Source organism: Heloderma suspectum, chromosome 2 (genome assembly GCF_057233095.1).
Source record: "Heloderma suspectum isolate Gila_16-S chromosome 2, 16-S_ref, whole genome shotgun sequence".
NCBI classification, from domain to species: domain Eukaryota; kingdom Metazoa; phylum Chordata; class Lepidosauria; order Squamata; family Helodermatidae; genus Heloderma; species Heloderma suspectum.
In genome coordinates, this window is record NC_139459.1 from 96,974,855 (window position 1) to 96,980,854 (window position 6,000).

The following is a 6,000-nucleotide window of genomic DNA, read 5'->3' on the forward strand; positions in this document are numbered from 1 at the left end:
TCCTTGCTGTCCCTCCTGATTTCTGGCGACCTTCATGGCTCGGTCAGTTCCCCCCCGATGCCAAGTGCTGGTGGAGAGGAAGGAGGAGTTTGAGGTTGCAGAGATTCTGGACTCCCGCCTTTCTCACAGCTGCCTGCAATATCTGGTGGACTGGAAGGGGTACGGGCCTGATGAGCAAACCTGGGAACCCATGGAAAATGTGCATGCTCCATTGCTGCTGAAGCGCTTCCACCAGCTATACCCCCACAAACCTGGGGCCCCAGGGGAGGAGCACAAGGGGGGGCCTCATGGGAGTGGGGATGATGTCAGGGTGGACACTGAGCCCATGGAGTCCCAGAGCAGTTCTGATTCTGAGGAGGAGCAGCAATCCGTGGGAGAGGAGCCAGCTCATCCCTCACAGCCACAGCAGCTGGCAGAGATTCCTCCTGCCAGCATTCCTGAGATAGATAGTGATCCTAGCAGTGAGAAAGTGTGGGAGGGGGGCTTGCTAGATGCTCGATGCAGATGCAGGGAGCGACGAGCGATGGAGGGCGCGGAAAGGAGGCGTAGCGCCCGTTTGGCACGCAAGCAACGGCTGCCTCCTGTGGACCTAAGGGAAAGAGGGAGGATCTCTCCCTAGCCCATAAGTTCAGGGTCTTCTAGTGATTCTCCTTCAAACAGGGATCAACTGCCTACTCGGCGCAAAGGCCACTCTGCTGTTCCTTGCTTAGTCGCTGGTGATTAGCATCTGAAAGAGTCATTAAGTTGTAAAAGGATTAAAGCCTTGAAAAGAATCCTTTCATCTGTGTCTTGAGTTGGCTATTGGAGTGAACTGAGAGAGGTCGCTAGGGCGCTCCTGACAGTAACTAACATAATGTGTATTAGGCCCTCAGACCTAATACTCATTTCTTCTCGATCTCCTTGTGCTGCCTACCAGGAAGGGCTTGGGGCACCCTCTGTCTGGATGCTGCTGCTTCCTACATGCTGTATCTCTTTCTGAGCAGCTGTTGGATAATTTAATCATTCCTGTTTATCAGATGCTTTCCTGTGCCCTGCAAATGTAAAAGAGCTGCACTACATGCTTCTTCAGATCATGTAGCTTGACTCTTAGATTGAAGTTTTCTCAGCCAGAGTTAATGGGCTAACATGCTGTGTTACAATTGCATTAACATGTTACAATTACACTAGCATAATGTCACATTTTATGTTATTTATTTTGGTATTTCTTATGCTAAGCATGTTGATGCAGCTAATCTAAGGTCTCTCTCAAAGGGCCATTAATTGAAGTTCCTTTTTATTTCTATGTTTGCACAATGATGCCACACCATCTCACATTACTTTATATAAATGTATAAATATCTCAGAATAACACCCACATTGCTGTTTACTGTAGGAGTTGTTTATCTAGTTTAGTCAATATCTGTAAACAGATGCATTATGTGGTCACTGGTTCAATCATTTTTCTAGGACCTGTCATTCATAAAGAAAATGGTTGTTTGCCTTGATACATTATTTTCACAGGTGGTTTGTTGTTGTTTTTAAGAGTATATATATAAAAAAAACTGCATAAAGGAAACCTTAGGATTGGACTGCCTGGTGGTTTAAATCAAGTCTCTAATGTACGATTTTTGGTGAATGTGATTGAGAAGGACATGGGCTTGCAATTCCAGATACATTTGGGTGATACTGATAATCTGGACATGACCAACAGCAGAAAGATACAACAAATACAAAAAAAAAAAAAAGTGACCCCAAATCACGGAGTGCTTTTGTGATTTTGTCTCACTTTTGTTTTTTGTGCTGGTTTTCTGGACCCATTTCAATCAGAATGTCAGACTGAGATTATTTTGGCCTCCTTGGTTGATGATCTCTGTTTGGAAATTGGATGTGTGTATGTGTGTGCATGCGCACGCTGCCATATTAATTCTCCTTGATTTCTCAGCAGCTTTCAACACTATCAACCATCATATCCTTCTGGACTGTGTGGTTGGGTTGGGCCTTGCAGGTGCTGTAATGCAGTGAGTCCAGTTCTGTCTGTCGAGTCAGGCCTTTGGCCTATGGTGTCCCACTCCCACAGAGGTTTAACTTGTCTCCTGTGCTGTTTAACATTTACATGAAGCTGCTGGGAGAGGTCAGCTCAGTTTAGCTCTATTAATCCTTGTCATCTAATACCAAAGAAGCAGTCAATGCCCTTGAATGTTGCCTGGGTTTGATAAATAGCTTGATGAGGGTGAACATACTGAGATTAAATCCAGACAAGATGGAGGTGCTGGTTGGTCAGTAGAACCAACTCCTTCACCCAGTGCTACCCCTGGATTGACAAGTGGCGGCAGTGCCAAGGAGTGGGTTCACACAATTACATTTAGTACCCCAGCTACAACCTTTCCTGAGTAAGTCTGATTTGGCAACAGTCATACATCACATCATGTTTAGACTACTGCAATGCAAGCTATGTGAGGCTACCTACCCTCACATAGTTTTAATTGGTGCAAACTGCAGCAGCTAGGCTGCTAAATGGTGCGTGCTATCAGAATCATATTACTCCAATACTGAAAGATCTACACTGGTTGCCAATTATTTTCCAGGCTATATTCAAGGTGCTGGTTTTAACTTTCAAAGCCCTAAATGGCTTAGATCCTGTCTAACTAAGGGACCACCACCTATCTTGTTATGAACCTGTCTGGTTATTAAGATCTGCAGGAGAGACCTGCCTGAGGATACTGCCACTTACAGAGGCGTGCTGGATGGGCACAAATTAAAGGGCTTTTTCCTGTGTTGCTCCCAAATTGTGGAATGCACTCCAGTCAGAATTATGATTGGTCTCCACTCTTTCTGCTTTTCAAAAAGATGTCAAGACATATCCTTTCAACTTGGCCTTCTAAACTGTGTTTAGCAGTATTACAATTTTAATGCTTTATTGTTCACTTTAATGTGTGTATGGCATTTCTGATTTTGCCATTTCCGATTTCTTGTGCACTGCCTTTGTGGTTTTTACAGAAAGGTGGTATAAAAATAATACAAATACATACATAAACCCTAGTCTAATTATAGACTAACTACCATCTAACTACCATCATCAGTGTTGCTTACTACAGAAGGAAATGCTGGCATGCTAACACATTCTGATATGGGCTTGATTAGGCAAGAGTTGATCATAATGGTTGGTCATTCAAGGTTCTTCTAGCTGCTATTAGCTTGGTTGTTCTCTGCTGCTGCCCTGGATCACGTAACTGAGGGCTAAAACAGACATTATATAAATGTGTGTCCAACAGCTATGTCTTTTTTATTATTATTATTCTAGAACAGGTGCAGGGGTCCTGATCCAGATCTTAAAAGCCCCCCAGCTCCCACACTAGGGACCAAATAAGGATCAGGGCCCCTGTGACTACTCTAAAGTAAAAATGGGGGGGGGAACGTAGCTGCTAGACACACACTTAAAGTAATGTCTGTTTTGGCTTTAGTTCCAATGTTCATGAAGATCTTTTGTTAAATTAAAGCTGCAATCCTATGCACACTTACTTAGGAGTAAGACCTATTGAACTCAGTGGGGCTGAGTAAATATACTTAGAATCAGACTACATCACATAAATATTCCCTACACATAATGGACTTCTCAACAGTTATTTTTGAGTATTTCTGAGGCCTTTTGATGCCAACAGAGAGATGACATTAGTTGTGGTACATGGTGATAATTATTCCTCAAAGGCAAAGACATGTATAAAGCATAGTCCAATATTATGCTGAAAATATTAGGCTAGATCCAGACTTAGCCATATGTAGAGTATCCATATTTTTTTTCATTAAAAAAACCTCGACAAAATGGCGGCCGCTTGCAGTCGGGACCCAGGGTGACTGTGGTGGCTCACCGAGCTCGTGGGGGCTCAAGCATAGGTCCAGGGGGGACTTTAGCAGGGGCGGTACGTTAGCAGGCTCCTTCTGTTACCAGGCAGGAGTGGGTTTGTACATCCCTAGGCAGCACATAAGATGACTGTACAAACAGAGACTGACTTTAAATACAAATTTGTATATATCTAAAAGTCACTAACCCAGCTTTTCCAGATTTACTAGAAAAGATTCATTCTATTCTCATAGGATGCACCTGGGATGTAGGTATACAGCATATGATATCGCTTGATATGTGTGAGCCTATTGTTTTCTGTATTTATGGAAGATTTTTTTAAAAAATCCACAATATGGTCCTGGTCTGTTTTAGATATGAATACTAATTCTACCAGGATTAAAGCCTTATTCTTCACATGCGCTCAGAGATTTAGTGACTGACTTCACACTTCAGAGGTTGTTTCAGATCTTTTCTCTATTATTTTCATTATAATAACAGAATTTCAAAGACATCCTTGTCACACTTTCCTCACTATTCTGGAATGGCATCTTCAGCAACTTAAATGCAACATCTTGTCTTATTTCAGATGTATCAAATGCTGTAAGAAGAAACAAACTTACCCCTATGTGGATACTTGCCATTATTAGATGCTAAATCAGACATTTCTCTTCTTTGATCATCCAACTTTCATTAATGTCAGCAAGTCAGCATTTTCCTCCTCCCACTCTTTTATCATTTCTCGCATCTAATTATGGGCATCTACATTTAAATATGTCTGCATAAATGTCTTAAAAGGCTGAAGAATGTTTATGTAGCTTGTCCCTGTCTGCTAATTTAAAGACTATATTAGAAAAAGAAAGGTTGAGCTAGCAAAAATGAGGTTTTTCATTTCTTCAACAAGATTAAAATGAACCCCTTTTCTTTGACCTCTGAATATATTTATGTCATTCCACTAAGATTTGGGGGATCAAAAACTGTGCTTTGCTGAACTTCCTGTTGGAGAGTTGTTGACAGTGATGAAACAGGATGCCTTTGTTATCAACGCTGGTAACGGAGATGTGACAAAAAGAGCTTCAATATATTTTTATATATGTATAATGAACTGTATTGAAATGAATGGGCAATTGTATCTCTGCCTCCCCCCACCCCGATTCATTTCAATAGGGTATTTACAGGACAAATTACCCAGTGGATTTACAGGACAAATTACCCAGTTTGGGCATATCCTAACAGAAGCTTAGAATGAAATACAATATGCATCCAAATCCATAGCTCTCCCCCAGCATCTATTCTGACTAATGCACAATAGAAAAGAACCCTGTTGTCACCCTTCATCCATCACTTATAAGAGAAGAACCTAATGACAGCTGCTGCCTGTTGCAGCTGTTATCCATGATGCATCACTCTCCTATTTCTCTTGTCTCTCCACAAGCAACCAGGCAGCCATTAATACTCAGAGCCAAGGATGTTTCCCATCCAGTGCAATGTAGGCTACAAGCAAGGACCACAACAACAGCAATTACCAATGGGAAGCCATCTGTTCCTATGCATTATTGCTACTTTTTTTTCTTTCTCTTGGGGCTCCTGTGCTTTCCAAATGATGTGCAGGGAGATATACATGGTAGAAATGTAATTTGTGCAGCTAAATACAGAATGGAGATGCAGCAATACAAAAAGCTGTACATATTACTTTGCTATCTGGTATGCGGTTTTCAAAAACAAAGGAATCCTGGACATAAAGGTTGGCAACTCCATATCTGTGAAGTTGTCAGAACTCACTCTGAAACAATGTGATGCACATGGGGGGGGGGATATTAACTACACAAACATGCTGATAGGGCTTGAGCTGGCAGTGATTTACCAAGAAAGAGATCTTGGGGTTGTGGTGGACAGCTCAATGAAAATGTGAACACATTGTTCAGCTGCTGTGAAAAGGGTGAATTTGATGTTGGGGATCATAAGGAAAGGAACCATAACTAAAACTGCCCAAATCATAATGCCTTTATATAAAACAGTAGTGTGACCATACTTGGAATACTGTGTACAGTTGTTGCTGCTGCACCTCAGAAAGGATATTGTGGAGTCAGAAATGTGCATAAAAGTGTAACCAAAACTATCACGGGGCTGGAGCAACTCCCCTATGATGAAAGGTTACAACAGTTGGGGCCTTATAGCTTATA